Source organism: Trichosurus vulpecula, chromosome X (genome assembly GCF_011100635.1).
Source record: "Trichosurus vulpecula isolate mTriVul1 chromosome X, mTriVul1.pri, whole genome shotgun sequence".
Taxonomy (NCBI): Eukaryota; Metazoa; Chordata; class Mammalia; order Diprotodontia; family Phalangeridae; genus Trichosurus; species Trichosurus vulpecula.
The window spans coordinates 11,727,162-11,754,607 of record NC_050582.1 but is presented as its reverse complement, the minus strand read 5'-3'; positions in this window follow the sequence as shown (position 1 = coordinate 11,754,607).

Sequence of the window (27,446 nt, the reverse complement as noted above, 5' to 3'; positions counted from 1 at the left end):
TGACTCAAATTCTGTTTGCCGCTGTCTTATCTCTCACCCATCCACAAACTTCCCTTTTTTTTAATGCTACGCCGTAGACAGAGGCCAGCTACCATAGTCACAGTGAACTAGGCTGTGATTTGGTCTATTCAGTTTCCTATCCCTCATCTTGGTACCAAGTCACATTTCAGAGATACAGAAAAATCTCATCTGCTATTTTTTCTTTGTTCAGATCTGTGATTTCATTTGGTATTCAGAAACTCTTCTCCAATGCAGAGCAACAATTAAATTCTCTAATTCATAATCTTCAAAGGGTGGTCTGGATTTCCCTCTGAGAATCCATCCTTGTTCGCCTGTGTGTATACATATTTGTCTTCTGTTTGTCTACCCCATTAGAATGTGAGTTCCTGGAGAACAGAGACTGCTTTTGCCTTTCTTTGAATCCCTGGCCCATAACCAACGCTTGTTGACTGCAAAGCTTGTTTGGGGATTTATCCAGAGAAGATGTGTTAGAGACAGAATTTGCCCCTATGTAGTCCTAACTCAGAGTCCAAATGTCTTCACTATACTCAAATGTCCCTCAGTTCCCTGCCATATTCATGGAATTTAATTTTTCCCAGGTTGGTGAACAGCCTAGTTAGATTGACCCAAACACAGAGCTCCTCAACCTAAACTCTGATTCTCGATTAATTCATTAGTTAATCTCAAACTTTATTGATTCAGGCTCCACTCATCTAAAATTTGTGATCATTCGAATTAAGGACAGGCTGGCCTTTACCTATGTACCCTTTAAAATGGATTCATTAAAAAAAAGATGGAAGTAAGGAGTCCAACTATTTTGAATGTTGCTAAGTAGATAGCCTGCCATCTTCACAGACTTGGGGATAAAATGATACTGAATATTCCTTCCAGGTGCTTTCTTGGTTCCATTTGCTGTTTCGGGTACAACAGTTTTGCAAATACAAGTCAAGTTTTACACTCTTTGGCTCCACCGTTGGCCCTTTCTTGGCAGTTGAATTGGTGCCAAGTGTAATTGCAAAGCTCAGTCCTTCAGCAAAGATAAGACAGTCTGACCAATGAACAGACTAACTTGCTTCCAATCAATGTTGGGAGGCAGATAATTGCTTTTAGAGAGCTTTCATCTTTATAGTCCCTATGAAAGCTCTTTGTAACCTGGCTGTTCTCCTACAGATAGCAGCACACTGTCCCCACTCCTACCCACGCTTGGGTTAACCACAACCATTCTTGATGACTGGAAGATGTGGGGACCAAAGTATACACATGATCAAAAAAGAATTAAAAGGGAAACTAGACCAAGGAGAAAATATGCCCAATTTCCTTGTAATTTGTGGACTGAAATCAGGCAGGAGTCAATCCACCCAGAAATTTCAGTGCACCCTAATAAAACTGGTCGTCCATTAGGACACAGAGAGAAGGGAGAAGAAACACTTGATTATTTTCTCCTACCTTCAAGGTACTTTGCTGCAAGTTAATAAGCATGAGTCAGAAAGGACCTTCATCTACCACATTGGGGACCACATCTGCCACTTAAAATAAGGGCTCTAAAAAACCTCAAAACTACCAGACTGTGTGTTTCTGAAAAAAAGAAATAGGTTTTTCTTCCACAAAACCTTTCCCAGCTCTACAACGTTTACTCATTGAGCTGCAGCAGTCAGATTACGTACCTCACCAGTACCAAATATACCTAGCAATATTTTGTGAACATTGCCCATTCCGAACTAGCTACAGGGAAAACTTAAGTAATTGCCGAAAAGTCCCCCTTAAGATTGCTCCATATTCTTAGATAACTTGATTCATGTGCCTCTCGTGACTGGCAGAATTATTCTCTTACCATCAGTTCTTACATAAATGTTCAAAAAGACTCCTTGGAAAAGCTGAAGTGCCTTAAGTTTACAAAACTAGTTGGCAGAAGCAGAGAATCCTTTGGCCTTTTGAAAATGACTTCACTGTTTAGGCACAGGATTACTGTGAGCTCCTTCCTGGAGTCTGCATATTTGTTCACTTGTGCAGATTAGTGTGCTTGTTCAGAAGCCTTATGGAATTTATCTTGTTTGCAGGAAAATAGCCCTTGTATATGGGATGTCTTTTTCAAGAAGTCACCTCTACTAAGGGAGAGAAAGCATGTTCGAGATAGCTCTTAGTAGAACGTAGGCCAATTTAGAAATCAAGAATTTCTTGATGGTCTTCAAGTGTAGGCCTAACCCTTAATTTTCTATTAAAATTGTCATGTTTTAAACATAAACTGAAAGCAAAGTAAAAGGCAATGAGTTTTCCATTTTCATGTACATTGAACCTTTCTAAATTTCAAGACATGATTTTTGTTGTTTAATATACAATTCGGTTAAAAATATACCTGTAACACCATGGCTATAATATATCTTAGCCATCATGGCACAATCAAACATCTTTCCGCACTTCAGATTCCCGTGATGACTTGTTGAAAGATGTATAAGAAAGCAAACGTCAATGAATGAAAAGAAAATTATTCGAATGAGGAGTAGGTTGTGACGTAGGTATCCTGTGTGATAGTAAGGGTTAGAGTTTATAGAAAATTCAGTGATATACTATTTGTGCTGTTCACTTACTACTGGTGCTTGTACATTTGTGGAAGTTCTAACCTATTTGTGACCCTGCAAATTGGATGTTACCTGGCAGTGTTCCCATCCAATTTGATATGAATTCTCTGAGTATTACTTGTTTCTCAGTTGTGTCCAACTCTTTGTGACCTCGTTTGAGGTTTTCTTGGCAAAGATGCTGGAAGGGTTTGCCATTTCTTTCTCCAGCCCACGTTATAGATGAGGAAACTAAGGCAAACAGGGTGAAGTGATTTGCCCAGGGTCACACAGCTAGTAAGTGTCTGAGGCCAAATTTGAAGTCAGAAGAGACTTCCTGACTCTAGGCCTGGCATTATATCCAGAGTGCCACCAAGTTGCCCCACTGAGCATTTACAGAAAGCTAAAGGTGCTGGACCATGGGAAAGGGAAATAAAATGGCCTTGTGCTCTCCCAGAGCTTACAGTCCAGCAGAGGAGATGAAGCAATGGTAAATATCTACAAGTAGTACTGAAGTCTGTGAAAGAGAGAAGGGTACCAAGTGTTAGAAAGTAGGCCAAAGGAAAGCAATCTATAGAATGTGGTAGCTGCACTAGGCCCTTAAGGATGGACGTAATTTCTCTTGAGCTGGTGTGAAATAATAGTGCTTTATTGACTAAAAGGTTTCCCACCTCAAAAAAAACTTGTTGCCGTGCAGTCAGTTGTTTCAAAAACATCCGATTTCTCTATCATAGAAAAATAAGGAAAATAATATAAGACGACTCTTAGAAGAATAAATTAGACTGCATATTAAAGGACACAAAGAATATGAGTGATTTCCTTCAAGGTCAGCCCTGTGGTCCAACTAAGCAAGTGTTTTATGACTCACAGAACTAAGGAAGAGTTATGGAAGATTACAGTATTTATCCTCTAGATTTGCTTCAGAAAACAGACGTTTAGTCCTAGCATTCCTGAGCCCATTCCTAATTTGCAATAGATTAATTCTCTATAAATTTCTCTGGACGCTTACTTAAACTACTTCAATTGTGACTCATGTGTACTCTTAGAACAAGGTTTTATATAGCTTTCTTACCAGTAAAGAACATTCCATAAGTAAATATGCAAATACTAAAAATGATGCTATATCTACAAGATTTACTCTATTTTTTTTCCTTTGGAAATGTAGACTGACTTGGGGTATAAGATGACCTTAGACTTTACCACATTCCATAAAATACTCTGCAGCTTCTTGAGCTTTGTGGATATTGATTGGTATTTCGGCTATTGCTAAGAGATAGAGATTTTGAGATGCTCTCCAGCTTGGAAGTGATTTACCCCGTCATGAGTACATATTTTTTGGAGCAAATTGAATTGAAGTTTCATTGGAATTGAGAATGCCTACTGCTCCAGACCCTGGTATCTGCTCTACATTTTAAAGTCTTCAGAGTTGCCTGGAATACTGAAAGGTTAAGTGATTTGACCAAGGGTCACATAGCAAGTCCATGTGCATCAGAGGCTTTCTTAATTCTCGGTATGTTTTCTTACTCCTTGTCGTAAGCTTATTCTATACTAGGGAGAAAATCAACGTCTGTTGCATTTTTTTATTTTTCATAAAACTACCTGAGAAGATAAATACTTGGTAGCCAAGGAGTTTACGCTTTTAGAACATTTTGGGAGACTTTTCCTTTTCTCTATTGACCTCTGCCTGCTTTCCCAACTCACCAACATTCCATTCTTTGCAAGTTCTCTTCATAGGGGAGCCGCAGCTATGTACCTGATCTGAACTAATCAAGGCATAGAATTTCACTGTGTTGCTCTCACACTGAATGGGTGAAAGCTAAGCTGATTATAGAGAAAGGCCTAAATGCTACAAATACAGTAAGCACTGGACCATTGTCAGCAGTGTTTGTGCAGGACAAACCACTGCTGTCTCTGAAGTGAGGCACTAAAGATCAATTGAACATATGACTGGCAAGCAGGCAAAAGAGAGGCAGGAGAGAAATTGTGGTCAAGTCCGTGCTCCCCAAGAGCAGGCCAATGCACCTGGCCCAAATGGGACTCCTTTGCTATCATTCCTTCACAACAATCCATAGAAAAAAGGGCAGGGTAACATGTCTGCATTGAGAGAGGCCAATGTGAGTGGGTGCATCCTGCAGCAGTGCTACCAATACCCTTCACCCTTTTCCTCACATGCCCAAGGCTTTACCACCTGCCAAATTACTAAACAAGATGCTAAGGTGGCTGAAACTTTTGGCACAAATGCCAGTGGTTTGAATGACAGGGTTGCAACTTTGTCCAGTCTCCCCTCCAATTGCCTTCCACTTGGGATTTCTTGTATTGCAGCAGCATGACCAAGACTTGGAGGCCTTTCTATTTACAAACCCATGGTTTTGTCACTTCCACATACTGAGGATGCTAGAACTCTCAACAAACAAGAACCCATTATTAGGTACCCAGTGTGGGTTCCACATCCTGAAGCAGCATCATTAAAAGCTTGAGGCTGTTCTTGTGGCAGCTCCATAGTCCTGTGTCCTCCAAACATAAAAACCATCTGCTCAGAAAGATAAATATCTTCACAAAATTTCAGGGATTTATAGGCCAGGGTAGCATGTCCACATTGTGTGAGGCCATCTGTATCCTGTATCCTGCAGCAGTACTACCAGTACCCAAAGACCTTTCAGCTCTGACTCCCTAGGTTTTGCTACCTTGTAGATTAGCAAAGAGCATGCTAAGGTGGGTGAAATCCTTGATAAAATTTCCAAAGGTCTCAATGACAGGGGTATCAATTTAACGCTGTCTCTCTTGCAGGTAGCTTCCACGAGGGTTTTCTTGTATCGTAGCAGCCTTCCCAAGACTAGAGACTCTTCCTCTCATAATACTATAAGTTCACTTCCTGAAAGGGCAAAAGACATACTGAAGATGCTGGTGTGGTGCCACACACTTGGATTTCCATGTCCTGAAGCAGCATCATTAGTAGTTCGAGACTTTTCTTGTGGCAGCCTTATAGTTCTATCTCCTCCATAGGTGAAAAATACCTACTCAGAAAGGAGAATATCTTCACCAAATTTCAGGGATGAATGGGGAAGATATAAATGGGCATGTCCACGTTGTATGATGCCAGTGTCAGTGTCTGCCAACTTCAGCAGTACTACCACTACCCAGTACCCATCTGCTACCGTGCTCAAGGTTTTGTCCCTTGCCAGATTAGCAAAGAAGATGCTCAGGTGGCCCAAATGCTTGCCACAAATCCCAAAGGCCTGAATGAGAGAGTAGCAAGTTCATGCTGTCTTCCCTCCAATTGTCATCAACTTCAGGTCTCTAGTACTGTAGCAACCTGTCCTAGACTAGAGACCTTCCCTCTCATGACTCCATGAATTCGCTTTCAGAGAGAGCAAAAGACATGCTAAAGATAAGAGTTCTTTCAACACTTTGCATAGATGCAAAAACCAAGTAAACAAAGTGCCATTAAGACTTTGAAGCTTTTTTGTGGCAACTATATAGTTCTATCCTCTCTATAGGTGAAAAATACCGGCTAAAGAAGGTGAATATATTCACCAAATTTCAGGGATGAATGTGGCAGGGTAGCATGTCCACATTGTGTGAGGCCGGTGTGAGCGTCTCCCAACTTCAGCAGTACTACCAATACCTGGCACCCTTCTGCTACCATGTCCTTGCCAGATTAGACAAGAAGATAGTCAAGTAGCCCAAATGCTTGCCACGAATTCTGAAGGCCTGAATTAGAGGGTAGCAAGTTCATGCTGTCTTCCCTCCAATTGTCATCAACTTCAGGTTTCTAGTACTGTAGCAACCTGTCCTAGACTAGAGACCTTCCCTCTCATAACTCCATGAATTCGCTTTCAGAGAGAGCAAAAGACATGCTAAAGATAAGAGTTCTTTCAACACTTTGCATAGATGCAAAAACCAAGTAAACAAAGTGCCATTAAGACTTTGAGGCTTTTTTGTGGCAACTATATAGTTCTATCCTCTCTATAGGTGAAAAATACCGGCTAAAGAAGGTGAATATATTCACCAAATTTCAGGGATGAATGTGGCAGGGTAGCATGTCCACATTGTGTGAGGCCGGTGTGAGCGTCTCCCAACTTCAGCAGTACTACCAATACCTGGCACCCTTCTGCTACCATGTCCTTGCCAGATTAGACAAGAAGATAGTCAAGTAGCCCAAATGCTTGCCACGAATTCTGAAGGCCTGAATTAGAGGGTAGCAAGTTCATGCTGTCTTCCCTCCAATTGTCATCAACTTCAGGTTTCTAGTACTGTAGCAACCTGTCCTAGACTAGAGACCTTCCCTCTCATAACTCCATGAATTCGCTTTCAGAGAGAGCAAAAGACATGCTAAAGATAAGAGTTCTTTCAACACTTTGCATAGATGCAAAAACCAAGTAAACAAAGTGCCATTAAGACTTTGAGGCTTTTTTGTGGCAACTATATAGTTCTATCCTCTCTATAGGTGAAAAATACCGGCTAAAGAAGGTGAATATATTCACCAAATTTCAGGGATGAATGTGGCAGGGTAGCATGTCCACATTGTGTGAGGCCGGTGTGAGCGTCTCCCAACTTCAGCAGTACTACCAATACCTGGCACCCTTCTGCTACCATGTCCTTGCCAGATTAGACAAGAAGATAGTCAAGTAGCCCAAATGCTTGCCACGAATTCTGAAGGCCTGAATTAGAGGGTAGCAAGTTCATGCTGTCTTCCCTCCAATTGTCATCAACTTCAGGTTTCTAGTACTGTAGCAACCTGTCCTAGACTAGAGACCTTCCCTCTCATAACTCCATGAATTCGCTTTCAGAGAGAGCAAAAGACATGCTAAAGATAAGAGTTCTTTCAACACTTTGCATAGATGCAAAAACCAAGTAAACAAAGTGCCATTAAGACTTTGAGGCTTTTTTGTGGCAACTATATAGTTCTATCCTCTCTATAGGTGAAAAATACCGGCTAAAGAAGGTGAATATATTCACCAAATTTCAGGGATGAATGTGACAGGGTAGCATGTCCACATTGTGTGAGGCCGGTGTGAGCGTCTCCCAACTTCAGCAGTACTACCAATACCTGGCACCCTTCTGCTACCATGTCCTTGCCAGATTAGACAAGAAGATAGTCAAGTAGCCCAAATAGTTGCCACAAATTCTGAAGGCCTGAATTAGAGGGTAGCAAGTTCATGCTGGCTTCCCTCCAATTGCCATTCATTTGGAGTTTCTTGGGGAATCTTTCCTTTGTTTCCCGAAAGGGCAAAAGACATTCTAAACATTCTGGAGCTCTTTCAACAACGTGCATAGATACAAAATATACGTTAGCAAGAAACCAACATTTTTTGCCATTCATTTGGGGTTCCATGTCCTGAAGCATATAGTTTGAGGCTTTTGTTGTGGCAACCTTGTAGCTCTGTCTCCTCCACAGGTGAAAAATGCCTATTCAGTAAGGTGAATATCTTCCCCCAATTTTAGGGATTCATGGGGATGTGTAACATGTCCACATTGTGTGAGGCCAGTGTGAGCGTCTCCCAACTTCAGTAGTACTACCAATACCAACACCTTCTGCTCCCAGTGTCCATGGCTTTGCTACCTGCTAAATTAGCCTAGAAGATGCTCAGGTAGCCCATATGCTTGCCAGAAATTCCAGAGCCTCAATGAGGGGGTAGCAAATTGATGTTGTATTCCCTTCAGTTGCTTTCCACTTGGGGTTTTTTCCATTGCAGCAGCCTTTCCTAGATTCGAGACTTTTCTTCTTATAAATCCATGACCTCACTTTTTGAAAGAGCAAAAGAAATACTGAAGATGCAGGTTTTCTCTCAATATAATTTACATAGATGCCAAAACCAAGTAAATAAAGTCACATTATTTGCCACTCATGTGACTTTCCATATGCTGCAGTAGCATTATTAATAGTTTGCAGCTTTCCTTCTGCCCGCACTATAGTTCTGTCTCCTCCATTAATGAAAAATGCCCTTAGAGAAAGGTGAACATCTTCATCTGATTTTAGGGATGAATGTGGTAGGGTAACATGTCCACGTTGTGTGAGGTAAGTGTGAGCATCCCCCACCTTTAGCAGTACTACCAATACCCAGCATTCTTATGGGCCCATGCCCAAGGCTTTGTCTCTTGGCAGATCAGGAAAGAAGAAGCTCAGTTGGCTCAAATGCTTGCCACAAATTCCAGAGTTGTGCATAACAGCATAGTAAGTATTTGCTGTCTCTCCTCCAGCTACCTTTCTCTAGGGTTTTCCCTATTATAACCACCTTCCCAAGACTGCAGACTCTTGATATTATAACTTCATGGCTTCACTTTCAGAAAGAGAAAAAGACATACTGAAGATACAAGAGTTCTTTCAATAAGTTGTATAGATGCAAAAACTAATTTAACAAGGTCCCAATATTTGCCGCTCACTTGGTTTTCCATATGCTGAAGCAGAATCATTGATTGTTTCAGGCTTTTCTTTTGGAAGTACTATAGTTCTGTCTCTTTCGTAGATGAAAAAAAAGAAAGGTGAATATTTTCACCAGATTTCATAGATGAGTGGGGAATGGTAGCATGTCCATATTGTGTGAGGCCAGTGAGAGTGTTTGCCTCCATCAGTATTACAATACCTGAAACCCTTCCCCTCCTATGCTCAAGGCCTTGTCCCTTGCCAAAGTAGCAAAGAAGATGTTCCCATGGCCCAAATACATGCCACAAATTCCCAGGGCCTGAATGCAAGGGTAGTAAGTTTACACTGTCTCCCCTCCAGTTACCTTCCTCTTAGACTTTTCTTGTATTGGGGCAGCATCCCCATGACTGGGTGACCATTCTCTCAACCCAATGACTTTATCAACCCCAAAATGGCAAACAACATGTTGAGGAAGCTTGAAGGATGGAAAGAAATTTCACTGGACTAAAACACAGGAACTCATTATTTGGTATGTGCTTGAAGTTCCAGATCCACAAACATCATCATCCGTCAGGTGGCATCCTACCCTTAGCTGTCCCGTTGTTCTGCTTCCTGCACACTTGGAGCAGCCCTGAACCGTTAATTATTTTACAGAATTTCTATGTCCTCAGGGAAGAGTTGCATGACCACATTATGTGATTCCAATGTGAATGTCTGAGTCCCTCCAGCAGTGCTACCACCAGCCCAGACCCTTCCCTTCACAGTGACATGGCTTTTCTACCTCAAAAGTTGGCTGAAACTTCATGAAGGAAGTTTGGCGAACTATTCCCAGGGAGGTGGAAGACAGGGCAGCAAATCCACACTGCCTGCTGCCCTATTGAACTTCCACATCCCTGCAGAGTAGCACCAGTATTGAAGTGCCCTTCCCTTCAGCCCCTTGTTTTTGCCAACTCTGATGTTGATTAAAAAAAAGGAACTTGAAAAGGAAGCAGAAATCTGTTGACAGATTTCCCTAGGCCAGAAACAGAGGGTAGCAAGTTCTTGCTGCATCTGATCCAAGTGCTTTCCACTTGGGCTTTCAAGTCTCTTAGCAGCATCAACAAGAGTGGCAGAATCTTCACCTCACACCCCCATAACTTTACAACCTCCACAAATGGCATTAAAAAACATAGTGAGAACACCGGAACTCTTTCAGCCGTTTCCAAAATTCAGTGTAATCTGAACCCATTATTTGCTACTTACTTGAGCATTATCAGTAGTGGGAGACCCTCATTTTATTTACCTTATGAGCTTGTTTCCTCTAAATATGTTTTAAAAAAATTTGCTGAGACTGATGAATATCTTAAGCAGATTTCAGGAGTCTAAAGGGCAGGATGACATGTCCCCATTGTGTGAGGCCAGTGTGAGCATCTGCCCCCTTCAGCAGTACTACTCTTTTCCTCCCATGCCCAAGGCTTTGCCCCTTGCCAAATTAGCAAAAAAAAAAGATGTTAAGTTGGTTCAAAAGTTCGCCTCAGATTCCAAAGGCCTGAATGAGAGGTTAGCAAGTTCTCGTTGCCCACCCCTATCCGATTGCATTGCACTTGGGCTTCTTTGTATTGTAGTAGCCTCTCCAAGACTGCCAGACCATTCTTCTCCCTTCTCCATAGCACTGCCTTCCCCAGAAGTGATAAGTAACATTTTGACAAGACTGGAATGTTATAAATAAATTCCATAGGCCTTAAAGACAAGAGAATGAGAATGAATTCTTCTACACTGCCTTGGGGTTCCACCTTCTGTAAGAGCATCTCTCGTATTAGCCCCATGGTTCTGTTTCTGCTCAGAAGGATGTATGTCTTCACAAAACCTCAGGGTTTATAGGCCTGTGTAGAATGTTTATATTATGTGAGTCCAGTTTGAGCATCTGCATCCTGAAGCAGATCTACCAATAACTGACAGCCTTCTCACCATTCCCAAGGCTTTTCCCCTTGCCAAATTAACAAAGAAGATGCTCAGGTGGCTCAAATGCTTGCCCCAAATTCCAAAGGCCTGAATGAGAGGGTATCAAGTTCACCCTGCCCTGCCTCCAATTGCCCTCTACTTGGGTTTTCCATATTGGAGCAGCCTTTCCAAGGCTGGAGACTCTTCTCTCGTAACTCCACGACTTTACTTCCTGAAAGGGCCAAAGACATATTGAAGATGCTGGAGTTCTTTCAACAACTTGCATGGATGCAGAAAAAAAGTTCACAAAGTCCCATCATTTTACACTCACTTGGGGTTCCATATCCTGAAGCAACGTCATCAATGGTTTCAGGCTTTTCTTCTGGGGCCCATAGTTCTGTGTCTTTCATACATGAAATATACCTGCTTGGAAAGGTGAATATCTTCACCAGATTTCAGGGATTGGTGGCATAGGGTAGCATGTCCACATTGTGTGAGTGTCTATACCCTCAAGTGCTACCAATACTCAAAACCCTTCCCCTTCCAAGACTTTGAAAATACTTCAGTGACCGAAGCCCTTGCCCCACCTTCCAAAGGTCTCAATGACAGGGTAGCAAGTTCACACACTCTCCCTCTCTCCTTTCCAATTAATTGGCTTTCATTTGGGCCTTCTTGTGTTATGGTAGCATCACCGAGAGTCAAAGACCCTTCTCACAAGCCCACGACAGTAACTTACAAAATTGGCAAACATCATACTGACAAAACTAGAACGTCATAAATTCCATAGGCCTAAAAGACCAAGGAACCAGAATGCATAATCCCACACTTCCTTGGAGTTCCCCATACCAAAGGGACATCATTCATCTCATCATATGAGCCTTTTCTTTTGGTAGCCCCGTATTTCTGTCTCCATTATGAGGTGCGAATATCTTCACAGAACTTCCATGGTCTATAGGCAGAGGTCAGTGTGAGCCTCTGCATCCTCCAGCTGTGCTCTCAATACCCCCCAACTAGCAAACCACACAATGAGGAGACTGGTCCTTTTTAACCACTTCCATAAGCCTCACGCAGTTTATGCACACATCAGTCTGCCTCATAATGTATGTTGGCACACTTGAGTCATGGGTATTTGAGGTTGTACAATTTTACTACATTCTCATCAACCCTTTTAATACCCTGTTTTTGATCACCAATTCTTTTTATTTTAGGTAAGACCTGAGTGTTACCCACAACCAGCCTGTTCTCTTCTCCTGAATTTTCTACTTACTTTAAGCACCATTTTGTACCTTTTCTTTCTCTATGGTAATAAATGTTGCTAGAAAGTGTTTTCACTAGAGATTCCCCAGAAAAAATAGGCCAGATTTTTTCTGGGCCTTCTCTTCCACATGCATTTAATTGACAATGCATCTCTGTTTTATCTCATATCTTCAAATACCTATTTTCTCCCAACACCTGTCATGATTTTTAGGTAAATGTGCTTATTTTCAGGTTCCACCAGCTCCTTGGCACAGTTTCATCCCAACCCTGGTATATATTCTACTGTCCTACAGTGGAAGCATGGCTGAATCAGCTCCAAGTGACTTTCCCTGCAGTTCAGAAATTACATTAGTTCCTGTCTACATTTTATCCTATCCATCTTTGACCATGTGGAGGCCTAGTGCGGGTCTGAAGCTCCACACCCTTTGGAATCATTTTTCAGGGGTTATGGTATAAGAACTGTCTCCATGTGTTACTGGTGGTTATGTTTCAATAAATTTCAAGGTCTCCATTGTATTTGTTTTCATGTGGGGAATGCCATAAGTAGGTTGAGAAGGACAGGGTTGGATGTTTTGAGGGAAGGGGACCTTACTTAAATTAACCTGGTGCTGTCTTGTCTTTTGGAACTCTTTTTTTCTCTTGCCACTTTGGAGATGAAGCTTTGTCTTGTTCTCAGTTTCCCAGTTGATTTAGCAACCTCACCTGGTATTATTTACCTGCAGGGAAAGAAATAGAATTAGAGCTAAGGAGCACCAGGACAAAAAAAGGCCAGCCTTCCTCTCAGGGCATCCTTCGTCCATATGTGCTCAGCTGATAAGACCTCTCCCTTTTTTTCTTTGTGGCTTCATATTTCTGTTTTCTCCATGGATCTCATGTCTAGCCTCAAAGTTAACACACAGGGTTATAGGGGAAGAGGGCGTGCTGGGCGTGTGCTGATTGTTGTGGTAGAAAAATGACTGCAAAGTTAATTAAATCAACTTTAGCCTTGCTCCTGAGAGTGTAGTCACTGAGCACTTTGAAGCTGGATTGCATCTCAGCCCTCTATTGTACTCTTAGTCTCCGAGTTCCTTTCTGTTTACCTGAATTTTCTTCACTCTCCTATGTGAAGTATTTGGGGCTCAGTCACACTTGTCATAAAATTGTCCTGTTGATGTTTGGGAAAGAATTGTAACGACTGATGAGACTTGATAACCTAGGAGAGCATGCCTCTGAGTATCTTAGTTCTAGATTGATTTGGCTTTAATTGCCACAAATCTCAAAGGGAATACAGGCTTTTCTGTTGTCATCTGTTAGGCTAATCAGAGTATGGTGACCCTAGATTGTAAGCCAGAGGCAGGCTATGTATACATCAGTGTTGAATCCATACTGGGTTGGGACTATTGATTCCTGGGCCATTCCTGGGCACTGCTTGGATTATAAGGTGCTGAAATGGTTACTCTTTTTGTGGTATTTACTTAGGTTATCTTTTGGGACTTTCTCTTTATTTTGTATTGTGGATTTTGAATCATGACATTCCTGTAAGTCCTTTGAACTTTGAATAAATGGAACAAATGACAATCAGTGACTGCTTTTCAAATGCCAACATGTTATGAAGAGTAAGGGATAGGAATTCCTTTCCACTTCCAACTCGAAGGTTAGGGATACCATTTAGTATGTGATATATAGTGCATTCTTGAGGAGAGTATCTGAAAAAGATGACAATTCCAAGAGAATATCACCAAGGTTGCAGCTGCTGGAGATTTAAGTATAATCTGACCATGGGTCTAATGGACTAGTTTAGAATCTGATTTTTGTGATGTAGTTGAAACATCTACTTGTGGTAAGAAGAGAGACTTGAATAATAATGCTAATATCAATTGGAGAAAACTTGTAACTAGCTTTTCTCCTCCCAGACTCTTAGTGATGTGAAATGTCTTAGATTTGGATTTAGAGTATTGCGTGTGTGAATTTAGTGTGAATCCTACTTATTTCTTCTCTTTGGATGTACTTTGAGATTTCACTTCCATCTCTGAAATTGCATTTTGGCTGCCATCTTGTCATCTGTCATCCCTCTTGCTGCTACTGGTGCACCCTCTGGGCCACTGGATCTTACTCATGAAGTACCCCAGATCCTTCCCAGGCCTCTTAACCCTCTCAGCTGTGGACCTTCTACCCCAGAACACCAAGATGTCCTGTGACTGGTATATCACCAGCCACGCTTCTGTTCATCTTAGTGCATCCACCCGCTAGCCAACCCCAACTTTTCATCTCTAAAAAATGTAATAAAATCAATATTGCCATTATTACCAATCAACTTTCCTAGGTGCTAATTACTGTCCCTCTGACTGCCCAAACCTCAGATGATGGCCTTTTAGGTGATGTCTTCCCTGTATCCTCGAGGGCAGGGGCTATCTTACTTTTAATTTCTATCACCATTAACACAGTGCTTGGAACAGAATAAGTAATTAATAAATATTTTGTTCATTCCAATATCCTGTAGCTTTATAAAAAAAATGGACAGATGATAGGCATGTGTATTTTGTCATAGTGAGCATAATAATTTGTATTACCACCCCTTCCAAAAGCAATATGGCCATGGGCTTCCTTAGGTCCCCAGTGCCCTTTAGAACATCAGAGTTGACAGTTGAGGTCTTTTAGCTGTATGGGTGGAATTTTGAGGAGTGACTTTGCATCATAAAGTGAGGTAGGTCTTGCTTGAGTCAGTGCAGCCCATATGTCTTAGCTAGCTCTTCTCTGATACTGTATAGCCAAACTGCTGCTGGTAGCCCTGGCTTCAAGTGGAGACCTGCTAATTGCTTTTCCATGCTCCTTGACCCTCCAAACTGTAGCTGAAACCTAACTATGCTCCCCAGTGGGTCAAGCTATCAATCAGGAAGAACTCATTAAGGGCTTATGATGTGCTAAGGGCACTGGACTAAGCTTTCAGACTACAAAGAAAAAGCAAAATAACTTTGGTGTGTATTTAGTACCTACAAGATAAGTAGTAGTAATAGCTCCCAAATTCCGAGCTGTTAAGATTTGCAAAGTGCCTTGCACATGTTACCTCATTGGATCGTAACAATTGTGTGAGGTAGGTACTACTCTTGTACCCACTTTGTAGATTGGGAAACTAAGGCCCAGAGGTGAAGTGATTGCCTGCAATCACATAGCTAGTGTCTTCAGTCAAATTGGAACTCGGGTTTTCCTGACCCCAGGTCTCAAGCTTGATGGAAAGTGGCTTTATTTTAAAGAGAGATGATGGTAGCCATACATACTAGGTTGAGGAAGTGACTTTATATTTATTGCTAAAGCAATAGCTCTTTTATTCATAATTCTCTTTCTCTACTTGGCAGAGTTCCTACTCTAAATGAGATGCTTCCTCACCTTTTGGAGGAGCTGGGGACCAGATTTGGATTCTAGGGGGAAGCACATAGCCTTATTTGACCCAGAATCAGTAGGTTTGGCATGAGGTAGATCTGCTCAGGCTTTTACAAATGACCTGGTTTCTTCTCTTCCCTTTTAGCTGACCACAAGAGATCAGTTTCTTGCCCCTACTCCAGTCTTTCTTCTTGTCACCTATCAGTTGGCCATGAGGGAACATCTTTGGGCTCTGCTTAAAATGGGTACTCTGACCCAGCCTTCCTCTTCTGAAGCTTGGTGGAGAGCCTTGACTGTCCCTCACCATCTCTGTGGGGCCCAGCAGATTGGAGACGACTTCTAGTAAGTGAAATTGAAATCTAACCTCTCCTTTCTTTCCTTCTCTCTCTCCTATGATGGGTATCTTCACTAAGCTTTTGTCATCATCTTTCCAAGAAAAATTGTACTGTGTCTCATTAGGATTACTGTGGAGGATTTCATTTTTCTTACATACAAGTCCTTTTTGATAGGCAACTCTCCTAGATCTATAGGTCCTGAGAGAAGAGCTCTCTAGCAGAATTGTCCAGTTCTTCCATAGGGTTCAGTCCCCGATATCCAGCAGAATTTTGTGAAGTTTGGATTCTGTCAAAGGGCTGCACTTGAGGACCTGGAGGGCCACATGTGGCCTCGAGGCAGCCCCTGGACCTCACTAGATTTGGGATGCTGTAGGTGACAACAATTCATGGAAGTAAGAAGTGACTTAGAGAAGACTGTATAATGCCACCCTTTGCCTCTGCAGCCTGTCTTTTGGAACACTAGAGATTCCATACACCAACATTTCTTTTTATATTCCAAAAACCTCTTTTGAGAACATAGATGATTGAAAGAAGTATTAGAGAGTGCCTTCTTCCTTGCTTCTTGAGGTATTAGTCAAATTTGAATAACATAAGAGTGAGTGTTCCACAATGGATAGGCTGTCCTTGGAGCCAAGAAGGCCTGAATTAAGCCCCACCTCTGCCATTTTGGCTATGAGACTCTGGGCAAGTTGCTTAAGCTCTCAGGGCTCCCTCACCAGGGACTTCTCTGTGCCAATGAATTCTCAGGTCCAGTACCTATCCCTCTTCCTTTTCATTCTGTGTTACATGTGTCTAGGAAAAGTAGTCAGAGGTGTCCCATTTTCATGTCAGCCTTATTAAACAGAATGGTTCATCTGTACAAATTCAAAAAGCTAAAGTTCATGGCTACAGGACCTGGAGAAATGAGGCCAAAATGGTTTTTTATATGGTGGTAGCTTGGAGAAATGAGTCCAAAATATTTTTTTAATATGGTAGTTGGTTCTGTTCTGAATCAGCACCGGTACTATTTCAATTCATGATATTGTCATATCTGTGGAAATCTGACACCAATGAGTCAAATAAGAAATGGAAAATAGCCCCCTGAAACTTTTTCACATATTCCCACTTATCTCCACTAGCATTCTCTATGAAGCAACAAAACAGCAGCCCTATTTGTTTCTCTTCCATCTCTTCCCTACCTAACTTATACTCTTCATTCCTGTCTCTCGCATATAAACAACCATTTCCACAGAGCTTTCACTAGGATTTTCCTAGCAAAACAAGTTTGTTCATGTGTTAAAACAGGCCTACATCTAGAAGATGATGACCTGGGAAAATGGTGCCAAAATGGTATTTAAAACCCAGCCGCCCAAGTCCTTCCTTCTGGCTTTTACCTGACTCTAGAGCAGGGGTGGGGAACCTGTGGCCTTGAGGCCACGTGTGACCTTTTGACCGAATCTAAGTTTTATGAACAAATCCTTTTATTAAGCAGATTTGTTCTGTGAAGTTTGGATTCAGCGAAAGGGCCACACTTGAGGATGTAGAGGGCCACACATGACCTTGAGGCCGCAGCTTCCCCACCCCTGAGCTAGAACCTGTTTCATTGCTAAGTCCTAGAACCCTAAGCCTCCAGTTGTAGTCTACACTACACAACGCATGACTATGCCTTCATCCTGCCAGGTCTCCTGGGTACTTCATATTTCTGGAAACCACTCACTGACTCTGTGTAGCCAAACTGGCACTGTTAGTACTGACCTTAAGTGGTTATCTAATGGTCGTGGTCTTTCCAAGCTCCCGAAATACTGAAGAACTGGAAGCAACCTATAGCAGCCATGCAAGCTTCACAAAGAGCACCTCACCATTCATTCTGCTTTTAGCCACTCTTCAATCCATTTGTGGGCTTGAGTGGCTTGAAATCGCCAAGCTTTCTTGACTTGGCCAGAATCACTTCACAGATGAAGACAGATATTTAAATGCCGCCTTTGGGTTTGGAACAAAAGGTGTCAGCAAGTGTTATTCTAGCACAAACTAAGAGCTGCTCCTTCACAGACCTTTTCAGGCCATGACATTGAAATGAGCCTTTAGCGATGCCTCTATTTTTCCTGGTCTATGAGACAGTCAGCCCTGATTTCTCTCAGGAGACTGTGAAGAATGACTAATAAGAGTTCTGGTAAAGAACTTTCCAACTTAAAGTCTAGCTTCTTAGTGAAATTAATACAGATACTGAGTGATACCTTGGAAAGGGGATTGACAAGAAACAGCTAGATGTTGAGAAGGGTTCGGTCTTAATCAGTTCCTCAAGTTATTCTGACAAGCGGGCACAATGTGTGAGGGCAGATGATTCTCAGGCAAGGTTAGGGTTTCCCTGGCAACCATCAAATGCATTAGTAATATCCCTTAGGAAGTTTTTGGTCAAGAATAACTGAAGGAAGTTCTAGGAAACTATTTTTAAACTATCTTTTGAGTTAATTCTATTCTCCTTTCAAAGTTCTTTTTCCCTAAAAAAAATTACTTTAATTACTTAATTAATGGTTATTTGGTGAGGATTATTGAACATCTTCTTGAAGGAAAGGTTTTGACTCTTGCTGTCAAATACAATTAAAAATGTCACTGAGCAGGGAGCTGTTTGGAAAAGATGTGAGCAAACTCTTCTGTAAAGGAGGCACCAATCCATGAGATATACACCAAAAATTAAAATTATACATGTCTGTCTAGCATTAGTGTTAAATACTATTATAAAACTTGGATATTTGCGAATGTCTTAGTAATTAATTTGTATTAGTTGTTCCTTATCACCAATCCATTGAAACACAAGACTCTTCATTCCACAGCTGAGGAAAATGAGGCCAGGCTTTAGGAGATAGCTAGTGGGCCTTGACTATTTACAACCATAGATCAAATCATTTTTAAAAACATGTTAGTTGATAAAGGCTCCTTTGGATCTTTGGACCTCCTGAGTGATAAATCAGAAGTCTGGTTCTTGCTTGGCATCTCTACCATTTAAGGATAATGTGGTCTTGGGCAAGTCATTTTAACCTCTCAGAGTCTCTGTTTCCCTATGGATAGAATGGAAATAAGGGACAATTTTGTATAGTGGAGGGAATATCCAATCTGGCATCAGGATATCTACATTTGAATCTTAAGTTCTGCATTTAACAGCTACGTGATGGATATTAGGCAAGTCAGTATCCAGGCCTCAGTTTCCTCACCCGTAAAATGAAGCAATTGGATGAGATGGCCTCTAACCAGTCCCAGATCTTTAACCATATAATCCAAAAAGGGTTGGACTAGATAGGCTTTAGTGATCTTTCTAGCTAAAAATCTAATCCTATAATTTTACGAGACATGCTCTTATAGGGTAGTTGTGAAGAATAAAAGAAATACTTAAAGTACCTCCAAATGTTTTCTATAAGTTGTTTTAAAAAAAACCCTGAGAAAATGGTACTTGCTCATGAGTACTTCTTACCAACACAGTCTAATGGTGGAAAACCCAAATCAAGCATTGGGTCACTACATAGATTCGGCCTCATCAAGATGCCAAAAACTTCTAAAGAATCTGAGTTAGAACCTGCTCCCCAAAATGACCCTAGAACTTATTTTGAAATACAAATTTCCTCATCCCAAATGGAGAATCCTCTATGTGTTGAGCCGCCAGAGCTTCATTTCTGTGTTTAATACTAATAATAGTGCGTTTATATCAACTTTGAAGGTTTACAAAGCATTTTACAGATATTAACTCACTTGATGTTCAAGGTGCTGTAGATGTACTGATTGCATTTTCTCAACCAGAAGCTCACCCTTGAATCCCAGGAAAGATCCTTGTGGATCTGCTAACCCTCAACTCCACCAAGGTGTACCTTGTTCCTGTGCATGCCAGAACAAAACTAGGGGATCCTCCCAAATTCATGGGTGCCATAAAGTGTATTTCTTTGGAAGAAACGGCCTGATTTCTAGGTTCAGTTCGAGTTAGCTGGGTGTGCCTTTCTGTTCTGAAACCTACTGGAAATCTACTGTGACCTTGGAGAAACATCCAGATATCCCCTGTCATTGCTTGGGGGATGTTGAAAATACTCATTTTTGCCAACTGCTTGTTAACATGAGTTGTAATATTAATTAACTGTTAGTGAGAGACTGTCAAGAGCACTATTGATTTTTTAAAAAATTTCTCCAGTACAAAGGCAATTATTTTAGAAAGGTAATTGAGAAAACAACTTCAGGAAAGCAGCTCTAGACTTCTATCTCTGTCTTTATGACAGGCATATAATACAGTAGAATGGAAAAGAGACATAAAGAGGCCTCTACACGAAGTACGCAGTTCGGTAGGGATGACCTTGAGACAAAGAAAAGACCTTTTAGTTAAACAGAGCTTCAGCTCTGTCCCTTCATTACATGAATGGGAAAATTACATACCTGCTTCTTGGATTACTATTCTCTTCCTATTTGTGTCTACAAGCACATTTCCTTCCATTGACTTATGCAGCAGCATTTCTGACTCTGGTACCGGCATAAAAACTACTAAGAATTTTTTAACTATATATATAACTATAGCAAAATACGACTCCCTGCTGGGAGGGTGAATTGAGAAATCTCATGAACTTTATTTAGTCTTTCCTGGACAGAGCAAGAGAAGATCTTTTTAAAGGTTAGAGTGGTAGAAAGTACAGTAAAGCAGACAGGAAGTGGGAGGGAGAAGACTGCAAGAGAGAGGGGCTAGGAGAATTGATTTGCCTTGAGAAAGACAAAACTGCAACTGGAATGGTATATTGTATGTACCATGTAGCTGTTAGGTACTCACATTCAGAATGATTGCCTCTGACTTGGGTCATATGACAAAATTTATCTGTGCAGAGATAACTCTGGTGTGAATCGAACGGATTGTGAAGTTTAGAAACTGATGTCATGTGAGGAAAGTACACATCTGCTTTGAATTCAGGCTCCCCCTCTCCCCCACCTCCTAGCTCCAGCTGCCCACAGCTGTGACTAGGGTAGAGCTGCTGCCTGCTGAAAACCACTCTGGACACCGAGGGCCCACCTTGGGCCTACGTTTGAGATAATAGCTTGGGAAGGAGACAGAAGCCACTTGGAGGAAAACTAGATTGGAAAAAGGACAACGCTTACATGGAGAGAATGCAGACAGGCACGTGAACTTGGAAGAAGATTCCTTGCACCCTTGGCTCTTAACTGCTGACAGAAGTCAGCTGAGAGGGAGGATAAAAGGAGACTGCACAGCTTGGCCCAGGGCATCATACTTCCAGAACTTTAAGGAGAAGTAATACCAGAGGGACAGATGGTATGGGCCTTCAGCACCGGCATTGGGAATTGGAACTATTCTCCCACTGTAGCAGGGAAAGCAATGATATTAAAGGGGGATGCACGTCACACCACAGAAGGCTGAAAGATGACTTCTATTTGGAACCTGAGTATGGAACATCTCCCTGACTTCATGCATTTTGTTTGTTTCATCTTTACTGTTCTGCTACTAATTACTCCTAACCCTGGAAGATAATAATTTGTGTCTTGCATAAAGAGGATTTCCTAATTGATTCATTTTTTTAAATTGCCTTATGTTTGACTACTAGATAAATGTTTTTGACATTGAAAGTTCTGTGTGATTTTTAGTGTGTGTGTGTGTTTATGATCTGCAATAAAGATTAATTGATGGGGGCTTGGACCAAGGTTTTGGATAGTTTGAAGACTAAAACATTACACTGAACCTGGAAAGGAATGTGGGGGTCCTAAGGGGGGAAATATATTTAGCTTACAGTCACTGAGACATGTTAATCATCTTCCTAAAGAGATCACATATTCCCAGAGGAACCTTGCCTTGCTGCACTGTCCCTTAGGTAACTGCATCATACACACACACAGAGTACGCATACTAGTAACCAAGTACATGAATGTGTACACGTCTAAACATACATCCCCTCATAACTGCATGCACAAATGGGCACATACATGCGCACAGAAGCCATCAGTTTACAGAAATTCACCTGTTTTTGTATCAAGGATCCCTTTGGCAATCTGGCCATTTTTTCCCATTTAAATTCATGGACCCACCGAAATGTATCCAAGAGGCATCTAGATCCCTGTTTGAGAACCTTGGTTTACAAGAAGTAGTTTTCTGAGCCACAATTTATTCTCTCCTCTAAAATCCTTAGGTATTAGGCAAAGATTCCAATTGACTGCAGGCCTTAATAGTAAGAGTTCAAACCAACAAATTGACTCAGGTCTGAAATGTAAAAAAAAAAGTTTAGCTGAAAACTTCCTGTATATAACACAATCCAGAAGCTTCAAAAATTAATTGAATCAGTCATAGCCTTGTTTACAACAGTAAGATAGATTATTAAGACACACCGATTATAACTATGCTTGGGCTTTTCAGGTATTTTCCATTTTTTAAGTATCAAACGAGTTCTCAATTTAGAGCCACAAAACCTAGGTTCAGAACTCCTCTGCTACTTACTACCTTCGGACAAGTTTTTTGACTTCTATGAATCTCAGTTTCCTTTTCTGTAAAATAAAGGGGTAAACCGGAAGGGACACTGCCAACTCCAAATTCTGCTGTTATGATCTCCGAAGTAGTAGATTTTTGTGTGTATGTGGAAGAGAATGTTCACCTTTCCACAGTTATCACTGAACCTTCCTAGAAAACAGCCAAGATTTCCACTTGGTTTATAGGTTTGAGCTAGAATGAATGAAGAAAAGTCATTTAGTTTTGTGGAGGAGGAAAACAGGTTGAGAGTAGTAGTGCTCATTGTCACAGATATAGGAAGCACAGCATCGTGCTGACTGCATAATGGGGCTTATCCCATTTTCCCAATAGGTGATTTTTTGAAAAGAGATATAAGGTATTTTTTGGTTTTATTCCACATTTGAAAAGAATTCATTTCTATCTGGCATTATCTTTGCCTAGTAATATGAATGTGTAAATCATCTCTAACAAAATATGTTGACCAGGCCATCATCTACAAAAAGATCATTTTAATCAGGAAATAACTAGGTTGAAACTTGGCCGGGGTGGGGGTAGGATATATATTTAACTCCTGTGCTTTTTGTCCAAGATCATTAACCCAAAGCGTAAACCCAAGCAAAGGTTTTTTTTAACTCTAAGTCAACAGAACCATTCATATCCGTTATTCTGACTCTAAGATGCTCTGTGTCTTCAGCATCAGGAGCATAAGCGTATAGTTCTAAACTTTAAAAAAGGGGGATCACAAAAGTGAGCCCTAGATATAGAGAGTTTTTTTTCTAACGAGTCATCCTCTGATCCACATTGAGTTTCTTCAAACCAAATAACATCAGTTCTCGAAAGGTACCATATTATCTGCCAAAAGGAAGGGAAATAAAATGAAAAGACAAATATATTCCAAGTCACGTAGTTGCAAAAGGGATGAAATGAAACCACTGCTGTACTAGTATATGGATTTAATGTTGCTTTTTGCTGTCAATTCTGGCAAACACTACATCAAATTTGTAGCTAGGGCTGATTCATGTTACTATGTTCACTCTCAGATTTTCATCTCCAGAAAACCTATTCTGCAGTTTTATGAAGCTGGCTAGACAAGAGTTATGCATGTTTTCAGAAAAACTAAGGCATTACATTCACTGGTGTGGACCAATGGTCAAATGGTTAATTATAGGTTCATCACAGGAGAAAGGATATATTTCCACCTGGGGAGCTTCACCCTTCCTTATCTGCCATGAATCTGGAAAGTTTGCACTATTATACACAAATAGATTTGAAAAGAGCTATATTGCAATCAACCTCCTGCAAACAGATATTGACAGATTTTACTGTCTGAATTTAGGGCTTTTTTAAAAATAAAGTATAACAGTCACCTAAAATCACAGATTCTGTTCCAAATAAATGTCAAATGGAAGGGGAATGTGTTACTAAGCCTACATATATAATAGCTAAGTATTAAAAAAAATAGTGGGGAGGGAAAGGTAATATAACTTCTGGAGAGTAATGTAAAAATCAGAAAAACATAGAGATTTATTTTTTAAATTATTTTTATTTCATTATTTTTTCAATTACATGTGAAAAAATTCAGTATTTCTTTTTTAAACTTCTGAGTTCCAAATTCCTTCCCTCCCATCCCATTCCCCTCTTTGAGAAGGCAAACATTTTTATTTCATTTATATATGTGAGCTCTTGAAAAACACATTTCCACATTAGCTATGTTATAAAATAAAACATAAAATAATAAAAACAAAGAAAGTTTGAGAAATATACTTCAGTCTGCATCCAGAATTCATCTGTTCCCTGGAGATGGATAACATGTTTCATCAGGGGTCTTTTAGAATTAATTGTTTTGGATCATTGTCTTGATTAGAATAGCTAAGTCTTTCACAGTTCTTAATTGTACAGCATTGCTGTTAAATATGTATAAGGTTCTCCTACCTCTGCTCACTTCAGTTTGCATGAGTTCATACAAGTCTTTGCAGGTTTTTCTGAAACCACCCTACTCATAATTTCTTCTGGTATAATAGTATTCCATCACAATCACATAGCACAACTTGTTCAGCCATTCCCCATTTGATGGGCACCCCTCAATTTCCATTTTTGCCACCACAAAAAGAGCTACTATAAGTATTTTTTGTACAGATAGGTCCTTTTTCCTTATCTTTGATCTCTTTGGGGTACAGACCTAGTAGTAGTATTACCAGGTCAAAGGGTTTGCAGTTTTATAGACCTTTGGTCATAGTTTCAAATTGTTCTCCAGAATGCTTGGACTAGTTTACAACTCTACTAACAGTGCATTAGTGTCCCAATTTTTCCACATCTACTCCAACATTTTTCATTTTCTTTTTCTGTCATGTTAACCAGTCTGATAGGTGTGAGGTGCAGAATTGTTTTAATTTCCATTTCTCTGATCAGTAGTGATTTCAAACATTTTTGTGTGACTATTGATAGCTTTGATTTCTTTTTCTAATTTGGTGTTTAATTGGGGATTTTCAATTTGTTCTTTTTCTAGCTTTTTCAGTTGTATGCCCACTTCATTGATCTCCTTTTTATCTATTTTATTCATGTCAGCATTTAGAGATATAAAACTTCCTTAAGAACTGCTTTTGCTGCATCCCATAAGTTTTGGTATGTTGTCTCTTTATTGTCATTCTCTTGAATGAAATTATTAATTGTTTCTATGATTTGTTCTTTGGCCCACTCATTCTCTAGGATTAGATTATTTAGTTTCCAATTAATTTTTAGTTCATTTTTCCATGGTCCTTTATTACAAATAATTTGTATTGCATCATGATCTGAAAAGAATGCATTGACTCCTTCTGCCTTTCTGCACTGGATTGTGAGGATTTTTATGCCCTATTACATGGTCAGTTTTTGAGTATGTGCCATGTAACGCTGAGAAAAAAAAGTGTATTACTTTTTATCCCCATTCAGTTTTCTCCAGAGGTCTATCATATCTGCCTTTTCTAAAATTCTATTCATCTCTTTAACTTCTTTCTTGTTTATTTTGAGGTTAGATTTATCAAATTCAGAAAGGGGGAGGTTGAGGTACCCCACTAGTATAGTTTTGCTGTCTATTTCTTCCTGTAACTCCCTTAACTTCTCTTCTAAGAATTTGCATGCCATACCACTTGGTGCATATATGTTAAATAATGATATTGCCTCATTCTCTATGATGCCTTTTAGCAGGATATAGTGTCCTTCCTTATCTCTTTTAATTAGATCTACCTTTTCTTTTGCTTTGTCTGAGATTAGGATCGCTACTCCTGCTTTTTTTTACTTTAGCTGAAGCACAGTATATTCTACTCCAGCCTTTTACTTTTACCCTGCGTGTATCCCCATTTCAAATGTGTTTCTTGTAAACGTAGGATTATGGTTTTTAATCCATTCTGCTATCTGCTTCAGTGAACTTTTTTACCTTTTTCAATTTAGCCAATTCTGTTTTTTAAAGTGTTATTTTCTTCAGTATTCTTCATTCCTCTTTTACCAAACTATTAATTATCTTTTCATAATTTTCATCCCTTGCTTTAATTTCTTTTCCTAATTTTTCTCCTACCAATCTGATTTTGAAAATACTTTTTTAGCTCTTCTAGGAATTCCTGTTGGGCTTTTGTCAAATTCCCATTTTTCTTTGAGGCTTTGCTTGTAGCTGTTTTGGCTCCATAGTCTTCTGCGTTTGTGTCTTGATCTTCCCTGTCACCATAGTAGCTTTTTATAATGAGGTTCTGTTTTTGTTGTTGGCTCATTTTCCCATCATATTTCTTTTTTTGGAACTTCATGTTAATGTTGGACTATCTTCCCAGCATAGGGGAGGGGGGAGGGTTTGGAGTATTGTCTCCAGCTTCAGGCATTTTTGTACTATTGTTTTCAGAGCTAGGTCTGGGGCTTTGGAGGTTTTTAGAGTTTCATTGGTGGTGTGATATGGGGAGAGGTATGGTCACTACTCTCTTGGTCTTCACTTTGACCTTTTCCCAGGAAGGGCCCCTGATTCTTTGGGATTGCAATTGATACTGCTCCTCAGGGCCCATACTCCCTTGGGATCAGAAACAATACTGTTCCCCGGGGTCCCTGGTCCCTTGGGGCTCGAAGTGACACTGCCTCTCAGGGCTTCCACTGCTTCTTGATCAAAAGTGTTCCTCTCTGCCCTTGGACCCAAAAGTTGGTATAGGCAATGGAGTTGCCAAACAGTTTGTGGTCCCGCGTCCAGTGCTAACTCAAGGGTACTCTGTAATCTCTTTCTGAGCAGTTGCCAGGTCCTTTTCTTCTCTGGCTTAGGAGCTTCTGATGCCTCTGTTGCTTTTGTCTCCACCATCTGGTCCTACCATTGGTGTTTCATCCATGTGGACTCCAGGCCAAACTCCTTCCCCATGTCAGAGACATCTCTTTCTGACCTCCTATGTGTAAAGCCAATCAGTAAGTGAAAAGATCTTTCCCACCTATTGAATAGGCTTCTGGCGGGGCCAACAAAGTGAGGTCTGATTAGAGAGAGGCCCACACCCTTTCACAAATTAGGTGTGAAGCCCCAGGATGGTTATCCTTCAGGGCCCTAAGGAGAGTTGCTATGTGCCTGAGTTCTAGTCAATCAGGTGACATTCTAGTCAGTCAGATGACAGTCTTTAGACTGTATAAAAAGAGAGGACACAGCTTGGAAGCTGCAGAAACTGAGAAACAGGACTAGAAGCGAGAAGCTGAAGAAACCAAGAAACAGAGCCGAAGGATTCAGGAGCCGAGGGTGAGCTTCCAGAGCATGCGAATCGGAGAGTGCTGAACACAAGAGGGAGTTTTGGAACTTGGAGTGAGCAGAGCCACAGGGGAGAGAGTGCTGAGCAGGGACTTGAGATTTGTGAGTGATTTTTTTTTTAACAAGTTGTTCTACATTTATTAAAAGTCAATTTCATTTTTTATGATGTTGTTCAATGTTTGCCGTGCCTATTCCCTTACAAATGCCTTTTTGAAGGAAGTACTCATGAAATAAAATGTGAGCCTATGGACTAACTTACAAACCTTTGGCCATCTTCAGTTCTTAATTCTGAAAGGTATTTCAAAAATATTTTTCACTATCCTCTCCTGTGCCCACCTTCACGTTAAAATCACTGAGTATCAATCAAGATATATATTAATTTGTCTTGAAGGATCTTGTCGAATTTTCATAGAATTTCTCTCTTTAGTCTCTAAAAGAGATGTTGGTGCATAAAGTAGTTACCTTTGCAGTTGTT